General features: G+C 45.4%; 1 protein-coding gene and 1 long non-coding RNA gene across 3 annotated transcripts in view; one reads left to right on the top strand and one right to left on the bottom strand.

Moving 5' to 3' along the window:
- Positions 1-25,752, top strand: part of ASIC2 (acid sensing ion channel subunit 2) — a 995,000-nt gene that overhangs the window by 672,141 nt on the left and 297,107 nt on the right. The window lies entirely within an intron of this gene.
- Positions 22,936-25,752, bottom strand: part of LOC140606290 (uncharacterized) — a 29,752-nt gene continuing 26,935 nt past the window's right edge. The window contains exon 3 of the long non-coding RNA XR_012008634.1: positions 22,936-23,423. This is a non-coding gene — a long non-coding RNA (uncharacterized lncRNA). The remainder of the gene's footprint in view (positions 23,424-25,752) is intronic.

Here is a 25,752-nt window from a genome sequence, read left to right as displayed (position 1 = left end):
TATACAGTAAATAGAAGTTAGTTAATGTTTAGCGTTTTATTTAATAATGAGTGTCATTATAATGGAAAAAGCATAATTGCCAAGCTTATGTATTATTCACCTACCATGTTCTCTTTTGCATCTCAATGCCCAGCACTTCAAGAGCATCTAATACATGTTTACTAAAAGAATAAATAAATGAATGAATGAATGGTAATATTTGTCCTCATTTGTCCATGCCACGGAGACTCTAAGTCTACAGGTTATGATGCCATAGCTACACATTACCATTCAACAGAAGGCACCTTCTAAAGTGGAGTTTTAAGATCTAGCACATGGGTCAGCAAACTTCCTGTAAAGGGCCAGGGAGTAAATATTTCAGACTCTGTAGGCCATATGGTCTCTGTTGTAACTGCTCAAGCTGCAGTTGAAGCCCCAAAGCAGTCAAAAACAGTATATAAACAAGTGAACATGGCTGTATTCCAGTGATACTTTTCACATGGTCACAAAATATTATTCTGTTATTCTCCCTCTGATGTGTCTAGCCATTTAAAAATGTAAAACCTGTTCTTAGCTCCCTGGCTATATAAAAACAGGTGGCAGGCCAACATTTGGCCACGGGCCATCGTTTGCCAACTCCAGATCTAGAATACAGTTGTCAGTCTTCATTGTACATAAGAACTCCCAGGATCCTTTTCAAAATACAGATTTACCAACTGTGCAGCCCCAGGAATCCATTTCAGTAGGAATGGGGGATGGCAGAGAAATCTACGTTCTTAGAAAGCAAGTGATTTTGGTACGAGAATTGGATCATACTATGAGGAAACCAACCATTTTAATTAGAGCAGGTTAAGCAGCTGAAACAAATGGATCTCAAAATTAGTGGCTTAGTACAGTAGGGGTTTATTACATAGAGTTCTGGGTAGCTATTCAACTCATGGGTGATCCTCTTCCACACACATAGAGGGGGCCCAGGTTCTCATGAGTTCCAAAGTCACCTTGGAAATTGACATTGATAAACAGGTGGGAAATTAAGCATTTAGGAGCAAAGCATGTGGGAGGTTAATATGGGCCAGGCTTGGAAGAGATATGTGTCGTTACCACTCCATTTTACTGGAGAGAAATTGGTGGCTGTTCTTATCCAACTAGAAAGAGGGTAGGAGAGGCGGTCTAGCTGGATGGATGCCCAGGAAGAATGGAAGAACTAGCTAGTGACCCCCTCTCCTGAGCTAAGGGAAATAGCTTACTGCTGAAGGTCGGCCTGTGCAAATTTAAACCTGGTGAGCTATTCTAATGGGCAACAGGTTTTAGACTTGGCTCTATTTCCAAGCCATGGGAACTTAGGTCTCAGCTTCCTAACCTGAAAAATAAGAACCACCCCTACCTTCCCTCTCTCATTAAATTGTGAAGCTCACTGCAAACCCTGTGCACATGTGAGGGCTAAGTAATTCAGCTATGATTGTGGGATCTTTTTTTTTTTAAAAAAAGATTTTATTTATTTATTCATGATAGACTTAGAGAGAGAGAGAGAGAGAGAGAGAGAGAGAGGCAGAGACACAGGAGGAGGGAGAAGCAGGCTTCATGCTGGGAGCCCTATGCGGGACTCGATCCCGGGACTCCAGGATCACACCCTGGGCCAAAGGCAGGCACTGAACTGCTGAGCCACCCAGGGATCCCCTGATTGTGGGATCTAGTAGGGAGTCTACCCACGGAAGCTGGGGGTCAGGTGTTTCGGTTCACTCTAGGGAGTAGTTCTCAAAGTGAGGTCCCCAGATTAGCAGCAACAGCATCACCAGGGAACTTGTTTAAAATGCAAATTCTCAGGCCCACCCAAAACCAACTCAATAGAAACCTAGGGGGTAAGGCCCTGCAATCTGTGTTTTAACAAGCCCACCCAGTGATCCTGAGGCACACTCAGGTTTGAGAAACACTGTCCTTAACTCCCAAGCTATTTTCTGTAGGAAGATAAAGGTAGGAAAGCTTTCCTCCCTCCTCCAAGAGGCTGGGACCCCCTGGAAACTACTTGTTTCACAGTCTTCATGTAGCAGCAGCAATGAGCAAGAGAGATACCCATTCACCATCCCCTTGGAGCCTTGAATCAAGCCTTCTGATTGCAGTGGCTAAAGAATAGCTAGCTCATTTTCCAAAGATCTAATTACATAATGAAGCCTTCATGCCTGTGGAGCTTCTTCCAAACTGTGTAGCCAGAGGCTGGCTCTGAGAGCAATTGGTTTGGGGCCTCATTTGAACACTAAGACAAGAGGTCAACACACTTTATGGCCAAAAGTGTTGTCTACAGAGGTGGCCTTTCTAACATCCCCTCCCGTCCCAGCCAATCAGCTAATCCTAATTACAGTGGGGACCAGACAGCAGGCCTAGGAATGCAAGCTGTGGCCACATCATTGGGGATGGGCTGGCACGTCTGGTCTCCCAGTGTCTCCCCAGCACAGCTACCCTTCCTTCTCCATGGCCTCAGCATCCATGAGTGGCTGGGATGGGATGAGAAAGACCTGAGTCATAGGTCTGAAACCTGGCCCAGCTGCTGACCAGCTGGGCAAATCTCCTCAAATCACTTTATTTTCCTGAGCCTTATGTGAAAAACAGAATGATGATCTTTGCCTCATAGGGCTATCTTAAAGACTCAATAAAAATGAATGTTTTAAAGTGCCTGGCCCAGCACCTCCTCTTACCAGGGCAGCCTTTTCACTTCTGCCATGGTGAATGGGTGAATGATGTAGAATTTTCTCAACCTCTACATATACTTTCTCTCTATCTCAAATACTCATTGTGCTTATCCCCCTTTCTTGGCAGACTCCTACTCCTCTGTCAAGTCTCATCTTAGGAATCACTTTCTCCAGGAAGTCCTCCGTGATCACTACCTCCATCCCAGGTCTTGGTTAATTTCCTCTTCTCTGGGATCCCATGGCTTCCTGATCTTTCCTGGCCCAGTGTTAACTGTACTGTCCAATTCCCTCTGCTCTGTGAGCTCTGGGCGCACAGAAAACTCACCTGCTTCCTTCACCAGTGTCGTTCCAGACCTGGCAAACAGTGGGTGCACAGTAAATGTCGAATGAACAAATGAACAGTAAGCATGCAATAAATGTCGAATGAATGAATGAATCTTACCATGGCCCAGGCGGTGATCGGGATAAATTCAATCCAATTCAGCAAATGCTTACAAAACTTCTACTATTTATCAAGAGCTGTTATGGGGAGCGGAGGAAACCAAGATAGATAGAATACAGTCCCTACATTCAAATTATTTATCATCTTAAAAGCTGTTCGTGTAAACAATGTAAGGCACATCCTGGGAGGAAGAAGCCCAGGCCTGTAAACTGCCCATCCCCCGACCCTGCTCCCGTGGCCCATAACAAACCCTGCTCCCAAATTTCTCGGGACAGCCTGCAGTGAAGCCTGCATTTGGTCTACCTTCTGTTTTTCTCAGATGAGCTTTGACTCCAGGCTACTCCTATTCTGCTTCTTAAATTTATATACATGGGCTTTAGTGTTTTTTTGTTTTATCTGCCACCAGCTAGAACTTTGTATATACCCATATTCACCCTTACACATGGACACATACACTGTGTCCTTCCTGCTCCCAACCAAAGTGAATCAAATGCAGCCCCTTCTTTCAGGCTGTTATGGGCAACACATGCATACCAGCACCTATGGCCCAAGTGCCTGCTTTGCTGTGCACTGAGCTAGGGGTATGTGTATGTGGAAGAAGCAAAAAGAGAAGACAGTGGTGAATGGAGAGACATAGCCTCTGCCCAAATAATTATGCCAAGAGGTTGACACACTGGCAAATGCTGCATAAATAATCAAAGAAGCTGGTGTGTGTGTGTAGAGTCAGGAGGAGGAGGACTGACGATTGAGCAGAGCTCAGAGGGATGGGTAGGGGGTCACCAGACCCACTAGGGAAAGCTGAAAAGGAGAATGTTCTCTGCAAAGGAACAGCCTGACCTGGACCTTGAGTGAGAAGGAATCCAGAGCACTTGAAAGGGAGAGCATATGTAGAGAGCATGGGGGAGACGCTGGGTATGGACACAGGGGGGCACAGGGGTGAGAGACCCCAGTGGGGGTTTGGGCCTTTATCCCAAGAATCCTGGAAAGTCATGGAGGATTTTAAGCAGGGGATGACTTGGTCAGGTTTGCTTACTGGCTACAGTGGCCACAAAAAGACTGGTTAGGAGGCTCTTGCTGTGGTCCAGGGGAGAGATGGGTGGTCACCACTAGAGAGTTGCTGTGGGGAAGGAGAAATGGGGATGAATGAATTTTAAGAGTCTTAACAGACCCATGATACATATGAGAAGTACAACCTTGATGGAGACCCTATACGTGGCCAGAGTGTCCCAAATAGCAAGTAATTCACAGATGAATTAAATTCACCTCATCATTTGATTCCAAGGTCCAAAATGTTAAGAAGCATAAAAGTGAATCAAAGGCCTATAGAATTCCTATGAAGAGGAGGTGAGTCCTGGCTTGAGAATAAGGAAAAGGAAGAAGCATCATTGGGCTGAGCTTCAAAGAACAGATGAGAAGTGGTGGAAGTTAGGGAGCAGAAAGTCCTACAGTGGTGACGGGTATGCTTAGGGCATGATCATGGGAGCATGAATGGTGCAGGTAACCTAAGTGCTTTAACAGGAACAACTAACAGTGGATGGATCTAGAGCAGAAAGTGTCTCAAATGCCAAATGAAGAGATTGTTATAGATGTTATTTCATAGATTTGGGGAACCATTCCATCAAAATGTAATTACTAAGCCTGTGTTTTGTGCCAGCATTGTGCTGGGTTCTGGGAATGAAATAACAGGATTTTTAAGGAGCTTAAAGTCCAGTGGGGAAGCAGACATGTAAGTGGAGGCGAATATGTAAGAGGAAGGCAGATGTGTAAGTGGGAGAACAGATGTGTAAGAGGGAGGCAGATATGTAAGTGGGGAGCAGATGTGTAAATGGGGGGTGGATGTGTAATGGGAGGTGGGTGTGCAAGTAGGAAGTCGATGCATAAGTGGGGAGCAGATGTGTAAGTGGGGAGTGGATATGTAAGTGGGGGGGTGGATGTGTAAGTGGGGGGTGGATGTGTGAGTGAGGGGTGGATGTGTGAGTGAGGAGCAGATATGTAAGTGGCTGGTAGGTGTATAAGTAGGGAGCAGATGTGTAAGTGGGAGGCAGATGTGTAAGTGGAGCACATGTATAAGTGGGGAGCAGATGTGTAATTGAAAGGTAGATGTGTAAGTGGGGAGCAAATGCGTGAGTGAGGGGCAGATGTATAAACAGGAGGGAAGGGAGGGTGGAGAGTGGATGTGTAAATGCTCTTAACTCCAGAGGAAGTATGAGACTTGACTTGTATAAGTGGATGTATAAGTGGGGAGCAGATGGTCCTTGAAGAATAAGGACAAGTCCACCAGACAGACCCCTCGGAGGAGAAGGTGACGGACTGCAAAGAAAGTAGCAAAGGGAGTAGGGAAGAAACTCCAACAGCTGGAAGAGAAGATGCAGGCATGGTGGGTTGGGACCTGCCTGGTGAGTGTGAGGAGGTGCAGAGCACCAAAGTGTACCCTGAACTGAAAGCCCCTGGGGAGGTGTTTGAATCCAGAGAGGGAGGCAGGCAGGAATAGTTTATGGAGGACATCACAAGACTTTTCCTCTATGCTTGAGAAGTTCTCCTGGAAATGGTTAGGAGGAGCTGGAGAAAGGGAAAGAATCCAGAGGCAAGGCTCTTTTGCAGGGTTTCGAGCAGTGGAGTTAGGCAGCAACTGAACTCAAGACCAATAGGGCCAGAAGGGTCTAATGAGATAATATTCTCTGAATCTTTCTATCTTAGGGAAGTATGGAGAATTCCCTCAATCAGCTGAGCCCTTGGTGTTAGTGAGTGGGAGACGGGAAAAGCTGGTTGCTATGGGTGGAAGAGATTAGGGAGGAGAGTTCTGGAAGGGTCCAGGCAAGTGGTCATGGAGCATGATGGGCAGATGTGAGGGCATCTCAGCCTCCAGTTCAGACGGTGAGGGAGGGGCTGATCAGACATTTCCCAAGACCTATTGTTCCCCAAGAGAAGATGAGCACTAATAACTGAGGCAGGCACTCTAGGGGAAAGAATGAGTTGCAGAAACGATTGGTTCTAGGTGTACCGATTCTGATCTTTGGGCACCAGCAAGATGTCCATGTGGTGATGAACTTGGAGATTGGAATGGCTACAGATAGTGACTGAGGAGCCATCCCTGAGGGGCTGCACTGGGAGCTGCAGGAGCAGAGGGGCTCACGCAGGGAGATAGGAAAGGGGCACAAGATGAAAGCTGGAGGGGAGGACCATAGAGGAGACTGAGGGGGAGGCATCACAAAGGTACTGCAGAAGGAAGAGAGCATTAAGGACTGAACTGTCGGCAAACTTGCTCCTGCTCACACAATCACTCATAAACAACAGATCCAAACCCCAGATGCTCTGACTCCTCATCTGTCACCCTCCCCAGCAGCCCATGCTACTCCCCAGGGTCCCCTCCCCCGTGATCTGGGTGCAAAGATAAAGAAACCCTCCAGAAAGCTCTAAAACATCCAAGGATCATAAATGCAGGGCGCCAGCCCTCCTGAGACTTTGATTTCTCATGGAAATTTTCTCTGAGAAATAAAGTTGCATTATGAATACATTTGACAGGCTCCACAATCAAACATTTTGCAATCTTGGAAACAGCTTGGAAGCAGGGAAAATATGAGCCTTCAGCGGTTAAGAGGTGGGGGTTTGCTCAGAGGGAAGATCCCACCAGGAGAGAGTGGTCTCAGGACATTGAGGGGTGTGGGGCCATGTAACAGGGATAAGATTGATCAGGAGAGGCTGAGAGACCATTAAACTTGTGCAGAAAGATCTCCACCCGAGGAATCATGTTTTCTGAATGGCCTAGTATGGCAGTCCGAGGGGAGATGATATTTTAGAGGAGAAAATTCCAGACGGGCTTTGACCTCCTTGGCCTTACATTTGTGGTGGGGCAGGTTCTGGTTTCCACATGTCTGGTCAGGCTCCAATAGCCAGGGGGCCACTGGAAGTAGGGAGGGCATACAGGCAAAGGGGAGGGCAGAGGAAGGGGGTTGACTATAATTGAACACCCCATGCCACCCCTATAAGAGGAGTCCTGGCATTCTTTTTCATTTTCCTCATACAGATACTGAGGTTTAAAGAGTTTAATTAAGTACTTAATCAAGTCAGGTGGTTAGTAAGTAACAGGACCAAGATTTGAATCCAAGGCCTTCAGACACCTAAGTCTATGCTGTTTTCAGCACTACATGGGAAACAGGAAATCCTTATACTAGGAACAAGGGAGATCCAGAGAGTTTGAAGACGCTCCCTCTCATCATACTGTGAAATCTCATATGGATGCGTTGTCTTGTTTTGTTTTGTTATTTTTGCAAAGAGAAGCTGTAACATCATCAGATTCTTAGTGTTTTGTAGTTTGTGGGAGGCTAGGAGTTGCCGAGGTCCTAAGATGCAGAGAGAAGTTAGGATCTCCCATTTCTTGAGGCTGTTCTTTAACTGGCTCAGACTGGGTGTGAGCCACAGTCCCAACCTGCGTGAGCTTATGGCGGGGCAGCAGGACAGATACCCGTAACGCTCATCTAAGACAGCATGTAACTAGGAATTCAGTGTATATCTTGGACATAGCAGCTCAGTGCTGAGGGTAATGACGAGAAGCAGGCAGAAGCCAAGAAGATTCAGTAGAGAGGATAGGTCTTCACCTAGACTTTGAAGAATGGATGAGACATGGGCAAATTTCCCATCACTTGAAACACTGGCATTCCACAAGCTCGATGGAGGGTTTTCACCACTAAAATAGAATAATAGAAGTTTCAATTCCCAGAACACATTAGCTTAATGGGTAAAATTTGTTCTCTATCAAGGGCTTTTCTTCATAAACTGTTCTTAAACTTAGGGTGCCTACTACCACTTATCTGCCAGTGAGTGCTGTGGGTGACACAGAGAATAAACAAGTGGAAATAAATGCTAATGGGAAACCAGGAATGTGTTTTCTTCAAAATATTTTATGTGTGATTATTCCTTTTTTGAGTTGCAGAGAGCTATATACATGTAATACAGCCATATTTCCTGCTAGAAAAATCGTTCCAGGTCTGAATGATAGAATTAAAGATGTCAATATTTCATGGCATTTCACAAAGAAAACCGAGACTTCCGGGAGTTCCACCATCTAAACCACTTTCAAAGCCAGTGGGATGCACAGGGCAGGGTGGCAGATGGAGGCCATTCTACAGGATGGAAGCAGAAGGGACAACTTTTTGCAGAGGTGAGGAGGAATGCAGCCTGGCAGGAGCAGATGTTAGCCGGGGTGCCTGGAAAACTACTTTTTAACTTTTAGGAGCCATATGAAAGGTAACCTCTAGTGCCAGGTGCAAAGAGAAATTCTATGACCCAGAATAGTTGACTCCCAGCCCGGTGTTCCCAAATCCCCATCCTGTCCCAATTTCCTTCCATCAGAAATCACATACTGATGTGCTGTAAGTGGAATGCAATACATGTTTTGTTTGGCCCTCCTGTGTTTTACAGAATTTTAAGAATTATTTACCAAAAGTTTTATTTAAAAACTCATCCTATTTAGGATGATTTTACATGAAAATCTGTATTTTTGGCTTTTCTTTAAAAATCAAAAGAGAAGACAACAGTGAGTCTTCATTCTCATATGATAGCAATAGATACAGGTGAGAAGAAACTGCTGCCCTTAGCAGACCTTGGGCTCCTCACTACTCAGTGTGGTCCTTGGACCAGCAGTTTGAGCATCAACAGGGAGCTTGTCCGAATTGCAGAAATCTCAGAATCATTTTAGCAGGATCCCTAGGTACTTTGTTTGCATATCAAAGATTGAGAAGCACTAACATGATTTCCCCCAGTTGTGGCCTAGCCAGCTTCTCTTGTTTACCTTGCTGGTCTGGTCTGAGGGCACATGATATCCTGGCCTAGATGGCGTTCACTCTTTTTTTTTTTTTTTTTTTTTTTTTTAAATTTTTTATTTATTTATTTATGATAGCCACACAGAGAGAGAGAGAGGCAGAGACACAGGCAGAAGGAGAGGCAGAGACACAGGCAGAGGGAGAAGCAGGCTCCATGCACCGGGAGCCCGACGTGGGATTCGATCCCGGGTCTCCAGGATCGCGCCCTGGGCCAAAGGCAGGCGCTAAACCGCTGCGCCACCCAGGGATCCCGATGGCGTTCACTCTTACACAAGTTGCCCCCTAAAGCCCACCCCCTTGACCACCACCATGAAGCCTCAAGAGAGAAGAGTCTAATGTGAAACCCAAGAGGCCATCCGGCCACTCCTCTAGAGCCTACACCCTATTCAGCCCCATCCCCACTAAAAACCCAAGGCCCCTCCATGTTCATCATGATGGAACCTCATCTCCTCACTACTCTGCACATTTGCTAATCCCACCCAACGTCCTAGCCCTCCCCCACCTTGTGCTGTGCCCTCTCTAGCTCACTGTCTGGACAGAAGACACCTTGACAACTACAATCCTTCTTTGAATATTCCCTTCACCTCATCCTACCTGAAGCCCATTTCAACACTTTTACCTTCGGTTCTATCTGTACCTGAGGGTTAAAAGATCTCTTCCTGGGGCGCCTGGGTGACTCAGAGGTTTAGTGCCTGCCTTCAGCCCAGGGCGTGATCCTGGAGTCCCAGGATCGAGTCCCACATCAGGCTCCCTGTATGGAGCCTCCTTCTCCCTCTGCCTGTGTCTCTGCCTCTCTCTCTGTGTCTCTCATGAATAAATAAAAAAATCTTAAAAAAAAAAAAAGATCTCTTCCTTCCTGCCCTCAAGTGCTGCCTCTTAATGGTGCATATTCCCCACGACACATGCATGCACACATGCGTGCAGCTGCACTTATATGCACATATGTATGCACATCTCCTTGGAGGTATGCAGCCTTTACCACCAGCTAGCCTTCCTTGTTGCCCCAACCTCAATCAGACCCCACTCACTGTCTCTGTGTCTTCTCTAACACCCCTATCCTTACTCTCACCAACTTCAGAATCCACATCAATGGTCTGCCATTACTGCCTCAGCTCTTGAGTTCCATGGTTACAATCTTGACCCTATCATTACCAATGGTTGCATCACCTTTGAGAATCCTTGACTTTAAGTATCCCCTCTAATGACTTCTTATCCTACTGGTGCACCCATGCCAGTGCTCAGACTTCTGCAGTTCTGTGACCTCATTAAGGCTTCTACACAATGACCTCTCCTACTTCTCAGCCCCCCGCCATGCCCTCGAGTCCTCTTCTGATCTTTGCACACATTTTCGTTACAGTCACTCTATACCAAGCACCTTTAATTCCATTGCCACCTCTGCCTCTTCTTACCTCACAGGGCAGGCTCTAAGCATGATTAAATCTGACTCTCCACTTCCTGCAAAGTGCCAAAGGAAAATGCACATTCACAGGATAACTGGTCCAGCTTTATATTCAAAGCCAGAAATCCCAAAGTGGCACTCACTGTTGCCTGGCAATCCGGTTACACTCTCCAAGTAAGTTCACTTGCCTATTCTTCAAAATGACTATTCACACCTCCTAGTCTCTACTCAAAACTCCTACATCCTTCCCCCTGAAAATACTCACACACAACAGCCACGGTCTTTATTCTACCCTTGAATGTGATTAGATGCAACTAGGTAGACATACTCTAAGATTTCCAAGCTGAAGAGACGCTTTTCTGAATTTATCTTCTCTGTCACCCCTCTTGTTTCTATGGGTGAAGAGTCTATGCCCCTTTCAAAAGCCATCCCTTCTCCTGTGCCCCAGAGGCCATAATCTCTCCTTCCCTGAGAGCTCAGCCCTGTGATTCAGTCCCACCTCCCTTGCACCATTCATTTCTCCCTTCCTCTGGCATCATTTCCCCTTTTAGGTAAATGTGTTCCCAAACCTACCTGCAGCACACACATGTCCCCAGTCAACCCTTCAGCCAGAGTTCCACTTCTCTATTTCCCTTCGTAGCAAAACTTTCTTTAAAAAAAAAAAAAAAAAAAAGGTGTCCATAGGTGTCTGTGTTTCTGCCTCCCACTCTAGTCACATGTGCAACCCCGCCACCACATGGATACTACCCAGGCCACAGTCACAGTCACTGGTTGTCCCACTACCAGGCAGTTTTCGATTCTCACACCATGGAAGTCAACACTGTCCATCCTTTCCTCTCTCCTAGAGCCTCTTCTTCTCTTGGCTCTGGTGACAGTTCATTTTCAGGTTTTACTCCTACTTGATGGCCCCTTCTGTCTTGCTCTCCTTTGCCAGTTTTTCCTTCTTTACTGAAACTCTAAATATTGGAGTGCCTCAGGGCTCTGTCTGGGGTCTCCTTCTCTTCTTTATCTACACTCTTTTTCCTTGGTAATCTATATGTAAATAGCTCCTGGATCTATATTTCCAATTTTAATCACTTCTCAGAGCTCAAGTTGCAGACATCCATTGGCTTACAGGTGGCCCAAACTTAGCATGCCCAGAGCAAAACCCTTACTCCTCAAACACTGCTGTCCCTATCACTCAAGCACATATGCACACGTGTCCACATAAACACATGCATGCTGGCACAGAGAAAGTCCCAGACTGTTCCTCCCAATTCTTTCCATCTCAGAAAATATCACAAGCCAAAAATCTTAGAGGTATTCTTCTCCTTGACTCACTGCCTTCTCCCCCTGACAATTAACAAAGGCTATGGATTCTACTGCCAAAATACATTGAAGAAAGTACATGCATATTCCCATGTTTCCACTTCTGCTGTTAACATCTTCCTCCAAGCCACCATTGTTTCTCATCACACTGTTGGAACAACCTCCTAACTGGTGTCTGGCTTACATTCTTGGTCCCTAAAATCCATTCCCATTGAGACCCCAAGAGGTTTTTTTGTTTTGTTTTTGTGTGTGTATGTGTGTGTGTTTGGTAAAGGCATATATCAGATTATGTCATTCCCCTGATTAAACCCACCTATTGCACCTGAAACAAAATCTAAATTCTGAGATTATAACGTCCTATGTGATTCAGGTTTTAGTTTCCTCTCCAACATCACTATGTCACTCTTCCCCTTTGTCCACAGCTTGAATATCTATTTTCCACCTCAAGGCCTCTGCACTAGCTCTTCTTTCTGTTTGGGAGTTCCACTCACCCTGTTCTGGGCACCCAATCAAAAGTAGTCACCCAGTCCCTCATGAGCACATCACCCTGTTGTAAATCTCAGCTCCATATTTTCCATTCCTATTTTTCTTATTCATTTACTTATTGACTGTCTCCCCTAACTAGATCATAATATATGTGAGAACAGGGCACCTTGCCTTATTCACTGCTATGTTCTCAGTGCCTAGAACAGTACCTGGCACAGAATAAGAACTCAACAGATATTTGCTGAAGGAATGTATGAAAAAAAGTTACCAAGAAACAAAAATGGCTAATCTTCAAGATTACAAGGGTAATATTTAGCTTTTCCAGAGAACAGATTATTTTTAAGAATTTGAGCACCTTACTGCATTTGAATGCAAATGGACACTTACTAATTACAAATGAGTCTTATCTGTATACCACAGCCTCCCTGGCAAGACCTCTATCTGGAAACACTTTGGTAGTCATGAATTCTGGTGGCTTATAAACTGGAAAGTTCTTTTTTTTTTTTTTTAACTTTTTTGTTTTGCTTTAAAAACCCTCTTTTGATTTGCTAATTCAAGCTACTTCTCTCAGCTCCCCTACAAAAACAAGGTTTTGCTGCACTTATAGTGGCATGACTCCCCCAACTAAGAATGTACATTCATTCATTCATTCATTCAAGTGTATTTGGCACCCATATATGCAGGTACTAAGCATACAGAGCTGAATCTGGTCTCTGTCCTCGAATAATGTCTGGTCCACTCACCAAACAGACATAAATAAATATATTCCTAAAATAGTAGGTAATTGACATAAGAAATGTGTGTTGAACAGGGATAAGTGGAATGGAAGACTCCAGAGAGATCTACCATAGTCAAGAAGCCTTATGTCCACTGCTTAAACATGTCATCTCATTTAACCTTTACCCCAAACCTATGAGATGGGGATTTTTTTTATCCCCAATTTATAAGGAAACCGAGGCCCAAAGAGATTAAATTCTTGGCTTAGAGTCACGCAGGGGCAAGTGGCCAGCTCAGAATTCTTACTCAGTTCTTCTGATCAAGCATTTTCCCCACTAGCAGCTGCCTCCAGGCTTGTGTCCTGGGAGCTTATTATCTGCTCTAGACCTTCCTGGTGCCACCTGCCCACCGGATAACAGTGACTGTCAGCTGCTGGACTGTATGTGCCTAGTAGTATTACAGGAATAGTTCTCACTGGACATTCCAGTGAGACATTCCTGCCACTGACCTCCTGACACCCAGCTCTGCTCCTCTCCTGACCCTGCTCCACCTGCCTTGGGGGCTTTCTTCCTTCTCTAGCAACTGGCCCAGGGAGTTATTAAAATATTCAATGAGAAATCCACTAAGTACTTGGCCCTAGGAGGTAGGGATGGAAAGCCACAAAAATGATTGAGACATGATCCCTGCTCTGGAAGAACTAATTGTCTCATGGGGAAATTGGACATCTAAGCCATTTTTGACACCACGATGTGCTAAGTGCTAGCAGGAGACATGAACAAGTTCCCATGGGAAGACAGAGAAGAATCAGCTTGGAGGAATCAGGGAAGGCTTCACAGAGGAAGTGATGGCTAACCCATGTCTTGAAAAATGAACGTTTGCAAAACAGAAAAGGATAAAAGGCAGTCCAGGTATAGGAGGGGAAATGTGGACAAAGGCATAATAGCTCCATAGGGACTGCTTAGGGATCAATTCACGACTTTTCTATGGAGAAGAGATCTCGTGCATTTTGGGTGAGTGTGTAAGGGGATGATAGAGTTGGTGGTGATGAGGGTGGAGTGGAGAGCTGAGTTGGTTCAAGAACTAGACAGGGCTGAGCCTATGGGCTGTGGGTAGAGGCAGCACAGAACTCAGATTGGAGAATGCAGAGGAAGAAAATATGGCTAAGGTTGAGTTTCTCTCATGTACAGAAAACTTTATGCTACTGACAGCCACATCAACCCACGAGTCAAAGACGGTGGCCTGAGTCCATGCAAGCGTACAGCACAGAAGGAAGGCAAAGATGAAGCAGACACTTTCTTGTGTCAGAGGAGCTTTCAGTCTGGCTGTAGATGAGGGATTTGGACACGTGTGAAAATCTAATACAGTGAAGCAAGTCAATGACAAGTGACAAGGGAGTGGCTTGGACTATAGGCAGCTAATGTCTGGAGGAGACTAAATGTCCAGAGAAGTTGAACAAAATTCTTGGAGGAGACCGTAGAGTCTGTTAAGAATCACAGAGCTGCACTGGAGAGGACTGAGAGGTGAGGAATAGGGTTCTATGAGTGACTGAAGAGCAATGGGCTTGTTAAGTAGAGCTTTCTAGAAGAGGGACCCTTTGTGGTCAGCCCAGTCCAACTCTGAGTATGTTAGCAGGCTCACCTGGTCCTGGGCCATTTGGACAAGACCCGTCTGAGACTCTGGCCCCTCTGGCCTGTTCACAGCCTTGTGTCTTATCTGCCTTACTCTTTTTCCTACTCCAATTAGGATTACCCACTCCTGGTCCCTGGCCAGTCTCAGCCTCTCTTAATCCTCAGTCCAGCTGCTTGAAGCTGCATCTAGGCATTGACTCAACTCAGCTATTTGGCTATAATTTGCATATGTCCCTTGGTATATGAACTTCTGGTCCTTCTGAGTAGCATCTCAGGCCCATCCTGCCTCCCTACAGAACCCCATCTTGTCCAGCCTACCCAGCTCTATCCTGGGTATAAGTCATTGAGATGGACTCAGTCTAGAATTAATGAGAAGGGGCAGGAGGGGAGCTGTGGAGAGGGTATGAGCTTTTTCTCATCTCTGAAAGCTGCTCTCTCATCCTCAGATACACAGAAATGGTGGGACAGGACTGCATCAGGGAAAATCACCTCCGTGCCCTCAAAGCCCCCAAACCAGAACTGCAGCTTTCCTGGGTAGGAAGGCTGAGTTGAGAGTTACTGATCACTTGCAGTCTTCACGTGGATTTAATCAGTCAATGGAGAGTATGATGGTCATCTGACTCCCCCAGGAGTGGCCAGGCTATAGGTAGGATAGCAAGCAAGCTGGAGGACTAACAATGTCAGACAGCAGGGAGCTGGGGCAGCAGGGACATACACTTCATATACATAAATCCATGGACATGCATATGAACATATACAGACACCAAGAACCAAACACAAAATATAAGCACATACATAGACTTGCACAAAGGTGCCCATGAAAACACACACACACACACACACACACACACACACACACACACACACCATTCGACCGCAAGTCAGTTTGCAGATTAAATCCCTAGCACCAGCGTCAGGATTTCGCAGGTGGCTCCTTCTTTGCTTACTTCCTCACAGGGGGGGACCCCCTCAGAGGGCCTTTGTCTTGCAGTGCATGGGAGTGAAATTGTTGAGGCTCTCAGAAGGATTTAAGGACATCTGCTAATGTGGCATGCCACCTGATGGTGGCATGAATTGATCTCTGTTTATTCACAGCACATTTTCTTTTGCTAAGCAACATTAAGTTTGAATCAAAATATGTGACTGCTATATAATTATTCTTGGTACCGCTTCCCTTGGGTTGCATTTTTCTTGCTATTTATTTGTTCAGGAGTGGGTAGGGGCATTCATCTCAAGAGATGTCAGTCTGAGGCAGGCCTTTAGCCAGTACCTTGGCAAAAGGGGCACCAGCAGTCAGAGTGATCCTGACTTAGCCCTTGGGCCCACTCTAGTATATCCCAATGACCACTATGCATCTCTCTTTCAAGGCTCTGTAGCAATATATCCACAATCTAATTTTGAATGATGCAGTGCAGTGACATAAACAGGCATTTCCAAACATTTTCTTGGTCAAACCCCTCTGAGCCTCAGTTTCTAAGTGAAAGGAAGATAATTAAAGGTAATCATTTCCAGATTATGCCTTTAAACATAAAGTAATTATTAACAATATCTCTGTATCAATCATTTATTGCTGTAATAATGCTGCTTAACAAACCACCCCAAAATTCAGTGACTTAAAACAACAATCCATTATGCCTGTTCAGGAGTCTGTGGATACTCTGGGGTTGACTGATCTTGAATGGACTCTGCTGGGCTTGGCTATACACAATGAATTGGGTTTGGATCTTCTCCACATGTCCTTCATTCTCCGTGAATCAGCAGGTTAGCCAGGACATGTTCTTCTCATTGAAATGAGAATAACAAGAGAGCAAACCTGTGTCATGTCCCTAACATCCCATCCCACAAGATAAGAGACATGGCTAAGCTCAATATCAATGATATGGAGAAACACACTCTGCCCACAGGAGGATGAATTGAGGTGTGGGTACATTTTGGCTGAACAATAGTCTAAACTGGGCATTGGAAACTGGTTCTGTAAAAAACCAGATAGTAAATATTTTATACTTTTTAGACCATGTGGTCTCTGTTGCAACTACTCAACTCTGCCATTATAGTTTAGAACTCTGCAGCCACGGATAATATTAAACTAATGGGCGTGGTCATGCTCCACTAAAACTTTATTACAAAAACAGGCATAGTTTTCCACCCTCTGATTAAACTATGACAAATTTCTTTCACTCTAGAAGTGATCTGGTTTGGATTATGAATTGCATGATCACCCTAATTATAAGAGTTTCTCAGAGGGTGGTCCTGGACAACCTACATCAGAATTACTTGAACTAAGGAGTATGTGTGCATATCAAACATGCAGATTCCAGAGCCCCAGCCCTGAATCTTGGGGGTGGGGCTGGGAATCTAGAGGTTTAATCAGCTTTGGCCAGGTGACTTGGATGCCCATTAACACTGAATTACCACTGGATTGATTGACCTTAATGAGCTCCTGAAAATCCAAATTTTAAGGAAATTTATCCTGGGCTTGGAAGGCTCTTTAGAGTTAAGATGTTGGCTCTTCTTTGTGAACTGCATTTTAAACAAGGCCCTTTCCCTTCACACATGGGAATATCCCAATGCTGGGACCAGGGTAATGCATCTAGGGACACAAGGTTTATGGAAGTGCTGACTCCCAGCGTTACACAAATGCAAGGTGTATACCTGTTCTCAGTGCCTCCTTAAATCATGGTCACTGGCGCTTCACTTGCTTCATCTTAATCCTGATCCTGGCTTGTCTACACGTGCACACACACTTGTGCATGTTCATTCACACACACGCTCTTCTCCACATGCTGGCACACGCACATATACTTACTATGTGGAACTAGCGTGGTGAGCCAGGAATCACGCCAAGTCTCACCCCCTCTGCAGTCTAATTTGAGGATCATGAATGTCTCCCTCCTTGAACTATTAATTTACTTGAAATTCCACTATTAGACATTTATTCCTTCAAATCTTAGAGTAGTTTCTCTCTAACATCATCTCCCAGAAAACACAAGTATACCTGGAGGAGGTCATGACTGAAATTTTAGCATTTGTCTAAACTAATGAAAGCCAACTCTGAAGTTACAGGCTATGGGAAGAAAAAAAGATATAAGGGAAGAGAAGAAATATCCATTCAAAGAGTAATCGCTGAGTGCTGGCTGTGTGCCAAGCCCTGACCTGGGCACCAGAAAAAAATGGCACCATGTTACGGTGGGATTCAGAGTTAATTAAGAACTTTCTGAATTTTCTAAATGAGGCGAGTAGGGCAAGAATAATTATCAGCATCCCTACTTTGCATCTGAGAAGACCAATACTTTGGCAGATTAAGAGACTGGTCCCTGACAGTGGTCCTTCCCACTCCTGGAGGGGGCGGCTTTTTCCTCTGGCCCATCCACACCCACAGGCATGACCCATTGGGCCCAAGGGGACCTGAAGGCGGTTCTAGAGCCCAGTTGGTAGCCTGATTTAGCACAGATCTTCATAAAATACAGCAGAGAGCAAAGGTGAGCTGGGTTTTTTTTCTTGTTTTCTGAGTTTTAACGCTGCTGACATTTCCATATTTGTGGCGCTTGGTTATGTATTAGGCATTTAAGTTGCATTTATAATATTAACCTTTTTAGAGGGGCCACCTTTAAAGCAGTCACCCTTGCCTGCTTAAAATGCAACTCTGAGTGTTACCTGCAGTTCCAGCAGTTGGAGTTAATGTATCAAAGCTATGAAATGCAGGAGTGTGGGAGGTGTGAGGAGGGTGCATTGGGAGGTGGGGGGTAGATTTTGCTAACAAATGACCTACAGAGAAATATCAGATACCCATCCGAGTGTCATTACTGCCAAATCTGTCTCTGGCTCTTCTTGCTGCAGCTAAAATGATGTCAAAGAGGTATATCTCTTCCCTTCCCAGGGTATCAGAAACTGGGGAGCCATCACAGCGCTGGGTGTGCACAGGCCAAAAAGAGGAGGCAGTCTCAGAGACACAACTATATCCTGTCCCCACTCAGAAGCACTGCCCAGTCTAGGGAAAAGAAAGGGAACCACCTCAAGGGCAAGGCACTGTGTTAGGCAGGGCCTTTGACATGCACCACTCTCTCCAAGCCAGATGGAGATTGTGGTTTCTTAAAATGCAGATTGGATCCCCTGAGTGCACAGCAAGGGTCTGCAAACTACAGTCCATAGGCCAAATCCAAAAGCACTGGTCTTTGTAAATAAAGCTTTATTGGAACGTAACTACGTCTGTTCATCTGCGTATTGTCAATGGCTGCTTTTGCTCTATGGCAGCAGAGTTGAGTAGACCATGTGAACCAGAAAATCAAAAATATTTACAGGAAAAGTTTGTCAACCTCAAACATATAGGATTGAAACCGGTCTACTGAACACAATCTCCAAGATTTTGTAGGCTGGGCCTTTCTTACCTTCCCAGCCTCATCTCCAGGTATGCTCCATCTCCCCCAGCACCCTGTTCTAATCCGGTGCTTCTCAGCCCTTTTCCCTATGGAGGCTCTCTTTCTTCCTTTAAAAAAAAATTATTGTGATGGAAAAAATAGATAACATAAAATTTACCATTTAAACATTTCTAAGTGTACAGCTCAATAGTATTAAATATATTCACATTGTTGTGTGCCCAATCTCCAGAATCTTTCATTTTGCTGAGCTGAAACTCTGTCCCTAGTAAACAATAACTCCACATCCCCTTATCCTACAGCTCCACACAACCACCATTCTACTTTCCGTCCCTATAGATTTGACTACTCTAGCTACCTCATATAAGGGGAATCCCGCAGTATTTGTCTTTGGTGCCTAGCATACTTCACTTAGCATGATGTCCTCAAGGTTCATCCATGTTGTAACCTACAGAGACTTTTTAGACTTTTTCTCCTCATCTTCCCAAGAAATTTTAATACCACAGATATGCTGCATATCTGTTTGTGTACTGTGACCCTTTGGAAGGTCACAAATCATTGAAATATCCAACATCGTTCACCCTCCTTCCCAAGAACTAATTTTTGCCATCAGTGGTTATTCCTCCCACTGAAAATGCATGCTCTGGCCAGCATCCATGGCCATACCTGCCTATGTATGCCTTCTGTCTTCTTGCCTCTTATTTGCATATACTGCCGGAATTACCTCCCTTACCCCTGCCCCCGGCCCCAGAATTTCTTCAAAACCCAAGCTGGATGTCACCTCCTCTAGGAAGCCACCCTGGGTTCTCCTATTTACACCCTTCCTCCCGGTCACCTCAACTTTCCTCTACTATGTGCTTCTAATTAGAGTCTACCATCTTTGCTTACTCCCAACCTCACCCAGTAGTCCAGGAGGTCCCTGTGGTAAGAACTGTCTCCATCCTTCTCCCATTTCCAGAGCCAGTGTGGCACCAGAAGCAGTGCAATCCCCTAATGGATGTTCATCGAATGCATGACCTCATTACATCCTCACAAGAATGCCAACAGCATTAAAAGCCCATAGAACAGCGGAGGAAACTGAGACCCTGAGAAGTAAAGTAACCTGCCCCAGGCCACATGACCTGGGGGAAGCACCTGGGTCTTTGGAGTCAGACCAGCCTGGGCTAAAAATCTGGATTCTGCTATTAACTATTGCATGCCTCTGGGCATCAACGCCTCTCAGAGCCTCAGTTCCACACCTGGAAAATGTAAATTCTTGGTGCAGCTCAGGAAACTGAGTGACCCAGGCAGGACTCAACAGATGGTGGCCATTGTTAGTCTATTAAGTGGTAGAGTCAGGGTTTGATTCCGGCTCTGCTACACCGCACAGTCCAAGCACTTTGGGTTCTGTTGCTGCTCCCTCACTGGACTGCCAATGTGCTTTTGTACAATGGAAACTGAGTCACTTGTTTCCCATGGCCCCCTCTGAGAGGGTAGGGCCCCTCTGGAGCAGAAAGCCAGCTCTGGGGCTGGGGGTTGCTTAAAGAGCCCCAAATTAAAAGGGAGCTGCACGTTCTCAGGAGACATTTCCATCCAGCCCAGGCAGCCTGACAAATCACCCTTCTCTGCTCTAGGAATATTTCTGTCTCAAGAACTGAGGCCATTTGTCTACATTCAGTCTTCCTGGCTCCTCTGTGCCATGAGCATGCTGACAAATCTGACCGTCTGGTGCCTTTTTCTATCAGTCAACAGAAGCTCTGTTACCACCTGTGTGACAGGTTACACCATCATCAAGTGGGCCTGGCTTTGTAGAATCAGCCAGACTCCAGCTAGCGAGAGAGAGAGAGAGAGAGAGAGAGAGAGAGAGAGAGAGGGCTAGTCTGACAGAACCTGGAAACGTGGATCACTCTTCAGGCACAGGCAGCCTTGGAGAACTCACTTAACCTTTCTGGGCTTCACTCTCTTTGTAGGCAGAGTGGGACCCCCAGCCCTGGGAGGAACTACCAGGGATTTCTGTAAAGCACCTCACATACAGTAGCTGCACCTCTACCATCAGTCGCCCACTCGTCACTGGGCAAGGAGTGTGGCCACGAAGACCCTTGCCTCAGCCGAAAACTTAAGGGGAGCTCTAAGTCTTAAGATACAGCAAACATCCAGGCAGTACTTAAAAAATAAAATCAAAATTAGCGTCAAAAAAGAAATACTTCATGATGAACAAAAGATCCACTTTTTAAAATAAAGACAAGAATCTTGTTCATCATTTTTCCTTTTGCTTCAGGCTCCAGTATAGCTTGGCCTGGCGTCTCAGCTTGCCCTTTCCTTGTAAGAATAAGAGCCTCGATGGCAGAGTCAAAGAAATGACTCACCTAGAGATGCTGAAGTTATAATCCACCCCCCCCTTTTTTGAGATTTTATTTATTTATTTGTGAGAGACACACAGAGAGAGAAGCAGACACAGGCAGAGGGAGAAGCAGGCTCCCTGCAGGGAGCCCGATGTGGGACTCTATCTCAGGACCCCGGGATCACACCCTGAGCCAAAGGCAGATGCTCAACCACTGAGTCACCCAGGCGCCCATAAATGCCATTTTTTAAAGATTTGAAATGATCCAGAAACTGTCCCAAAGGACAGAAAGCCTGGGGCCAAGGAGGTGTCTGAGGCCCAGATATAGGTCCTGGAGGCAGACTCAGGCCTAAGCAAGACTTAGGACCACCTTGCTCCTCCCCCCACTGTCTTCCATGGAGTGGCTCAGGACAAAAGTGCTGAATGGCAGGGATAGGGGCAGAGGGGAGATGTGACAAGGAGCTCCGCATGGAGACTAGTCCCAGGGTTTTTGACATATAGTGAAATACCAGGAGGGCTCCTGGGCTGCCCTTGGAGGACACACTGCTGGCTGGACCCCCATCACTTTCGGGGAGCTGCTCATGGAAATCCCAGGCCCAGACAGCTCTGATTCAGGGGAAGCCTCTTTACTGTCACCATTGCTCCCTTCTTCCACTGCAGGGACACAGCCTGGATCTCTGCCACTGGCTTTCTGGCCAACTTCCTCTCCCTTTGTTCCTGTTTCTTCCCCTACCCCCACCCCCTCTCCCCAGCCTGCAAGCCTCCTGGTTTCCAGGCCTGGATTCCAGGCCCTGTACTTGGATCCTGCACTCTGCCTGCCACTCCATCTTGTCAGGCCCTGAGTAACTCTCCCAGAACCGGACATAACCAGCCCACCTGACCATCTTCCCAGTGCTGCTCCATCAAGCCCAGATATTGTGTGCGGTATGCACGGCTTATCATACTCTCCCCCCTCCTGCCTCCACTCTGCCCCACTCTGACAGCACATGGACATCCCAGAACTTTTGTGCCTGGTGTTTTGCTCAGGTCCTTCTGTCTAAACTCTGCCTTTTTCTCTCCTAATTATCCCTCAGTACTTCACGCTAATGTCACCTCCATTCAAAGGAGACTCTGGCTTCATTCTTACCCATTCTGAAAATCTACTATTTCTGGGTAGCTCTTGTGTGCCTGGGATGGGCCAACCTGTGGGGTCTTCAAGTGTGGGGACTGTCTTAGTTACCTTCATGGCCCCAAGTCCCAACATGACAGGGGCGCTCCCTGAGTATTTGATCAATAATTCTGACCTTGGACAGCCTCACATTCATGCTACATGTGACTACAGCCTCTCAGCTGGATGCCCCCCTTGTGCTTGGACCTGCTTTTGTTCCATACTTAGCCATCCTGCCGGCAGCCACAGAACATGCCACTGTTTTCCTTTGGCAGCCTCTGAAGAGGATCGGTTGTCCTTAGTGTCAATCGGGCTTATGGGTTCATTGACTCCACCCAACCTTACAGCTCCTGGGACCATCCCAGCCTGGAGCGGTAGAAAATGCCTCGATTTTGAAACCCATCATCTATGGGTTTGAAACCTGTCTCCCCTGCTTACCATCTCTGTCACTTTGACTGCAATACTTTGATGAACTAAACCACAGTTTCTTCGACCCAAAAGATGAGACTAAGCTTTCCTACTTGCTAATTTGTGAGAATTCATGTAAATGGAACGTGTATAAATTACCCAACACATAGTAGGTGGTGCTCTAGCAATTTCGACTTTCATTTTATTATTTTTGTTTTCCTTTGAGTTAGAATGAGGCACGTCCATCCTTATGCCTTTGCTTTATTTTTGACTTTCAATGAACTGAGTCTACCCCATATCTGGGGGTTTTAGGCACCTGACAATTATCACTGTATCTGGACATTAGTGCTGATATTAGCCTAACTGCTTACATTTCTATTTTTCCATTTCTACATCACTACTTAATGTAAAAAGGAAAAATAGATCTGTCTCTTTTGAATCCAGCTGCCAGGCTTAGCTCATATTACACTGTTTATAGACTTCGAGAAGGAGCAAATAACTGGCAGGTTTGTCAGCCCCAAGTTTTCAATGGGATGAGTCTATCCTGACTTATTGTTATTACCCCCTAATAGTTTACACTGTATTATTCTGTAATTACTCTGTGAATCACCCTGACAGCTTGCATGTTTGCAGCTTGCCTGAGTTCTTCTTTCATCTTCCGCTGAAAGCATCATTAGTCTTGCACTTGCCCACAGGAAGAAGACCCCCGTCACCTGCCAAATACAGAGGACCTTTGTCAATCCTTGTCAGGAGAGGATGACACACGAGCCACCCTGGTCTTGGGTTGGGTTGCTCATTTGGGGAGAAGGAACAGTTGCATGCATTCTAAATAACCCCTAAAAATAATGCAACCCATCTCCCCTCGTTTTGTAAGGGCTAAAGATACTGTCTTCATATCAGAATGTAAGAATGCACTCTTTGGTCAAACTTCCTCTCAACCTTAAGGATTGCACACTAGCTGGGTTGATTATTGATGGGGTCTCTTCAGAACAGGCTGTGTGGCGGTGGTCATTGAAGGACAAGTCCAATTCCCTTTTTTTGCATTAAAATGTGAGAACCCACCAATGGGAAAATATAGTTGGGCAGGACTGGGAGCCAGCCCAACAGCCAAGCTTCTCTCTTCCAAGGAAAGCCCACCTCATCTATAACCCTTGCAGAGTAGAGCAGAAAAGGTCACACAACACAAGTACACGTCACACAATGCAAGTGAATGCACTTTGCTGAATTTAGACCCCAGGGGTGCCCCTCTTTCCTATAGTGACTTTCTTCACCTCTCTGGGCCTCAGTTTCATTGTCTATGAAATGGGCACACTAACTCCTCTCCTAAGTTGTCTCAGCTAATGCTCCTTCCTCTAAGCTTATTTTGCAATGAACAAAGGTTATGAGGCTCCTCTTTTAGAACATGTAGACTCTAGAAGGCCTTGGGGTTTCAAACTCAGTGCCCTAAGACAAGGATTCTTCTGCCCAGGGGTTTGGAAAATAGTTGTGCTTCTCAGACACTTAATTTTAGACATAGAGCAACTGAGCACCTCCTTGTCCAGCCTCTTCCTGGGGGCCCTGAATACGTCCATTTTGCAGCTCCAGGCTGAAGAAAGAGTTTGTTGTGTCAACACCACTGAAGAGGGGTCTTCCTCACAAACTGGCTTTTTGTTTGAAGGGCAGCCCCAGTCCAAGCCTTGAGGAAAAGACTTTGCAAATTGTCAGAAATGATGCATCAGTGTGCAAAATGCAAATCTCCCTGGCAGGAGAGGAGCCTTCAGACCCACAATCCCCTTTCCACCCCCACTCCTCCCCCCGCCTCTCCCCCAAGACCCTCTAGGCATAGCCAAATAATTTTCTAACATGCAGAAAACTTTCTAATTGCTTCTTAAAGTTTTTTTCCCCCTTAACTGTTTTTACTTATTATAACAAAGCCTATTGTATTATGAAAGGAATATATACTTATTGTATTTCAAAAAATACAGATAAGTGGAAAAAAGGAAGGGAAAAATTGCCAATCATCATACCAAAAGATAACTACTTTAAGCTTCTTGGTGTATTCTTTTTCTGTTATTTTGTTGTGTTGAGATATTTTTACATACTTATGATTCTACATAAACAATTTTGATACTTGCTCTTTCCCCTTTATGTTTTACCATAAGAAGTCTCCTTTATGGTAACTTTCTGATACTATTTTAAATGGCTGCATGATTTCCCACTCTTCAGACTTGGCTCTCCCCTGTAATCACCACACCAGCGCTGAACATTTGGGTGGTGTCCAATTATTTCATAGTGTAAATAAGGCCTGATAAGCATCTCCAGGCATGAAGCTTTCTCTCCATTTCAGATTATTTCCTTAGGAAATTACTTGGTCAAAGGGAATGGATATTTTTTATGTCTCCTGATCCATATCATCAAATTATTTCTCAAGACATTTCACTTTTTTAGAAACAAACAAGGAAAGGAGTGTGAAGGAAGGAGCGCTGGCCTTCTATCATCCTGCCAAAATGAAGTCGCTGGAATTCTCCCAAGGCTGGACCCTTCCTAAAGAGTCGGTGGGTGAAATGGTTGCTAAGAGAGTAAAGCTTAAATAGTCTCACCACACACACACACACACACACACACACACACACACACACCATGGCCATTATGGGATGGGATGGAGGTATTAGCTAATGCTATGGTGGTAATCATTGGGCATCTGGGAGAGCAGAGATTGATTATTGTGGATTGAACAGACCGTGTGTAGGTAATAAGATAGATTGGTACCTAGAAGGCTGTGAAAATTCAATGAGGGACAGTCTCTCCTGGGCATACTGCTATAATTCCTGTATGAATCTGAAACCTGGGGGTGAAGATAAGAGCCAGAGAAAATTGTCTAAAGTGGTAGAGTCCAATACATTAGCCACTTTCCCCACATTGTAGCTATCGAGCACTTGAAATGCGGCTGGTTCAAAGTGAGATGTGCTATAGGGGATAACATACCAGATTTTTGAGTCTTAATTTAAAAAAAGGAAAGAAAAGAAAAAGAATGTAAAGAATCTCATTAATTATTTTTATATT

Source organism: Canis lupus, chromosome 16 (genome assembly GCF_048164855.1).
Source record: "Canis lupus baileyi chromosome 16, mCanLup2.hap1, whole genome shotgun sequence".
Taxonomy (NCBI): domain Eukaryota; kingdom Metazoa; phylum Chordata; class Mammalia; order Carnivora; family Canidae; genus Canis; species Canis lupus.
Note: the sequence above shows the minus strand (reverse complement) of the source record. Positions and strands in the feature narration are given on the sequence as shown.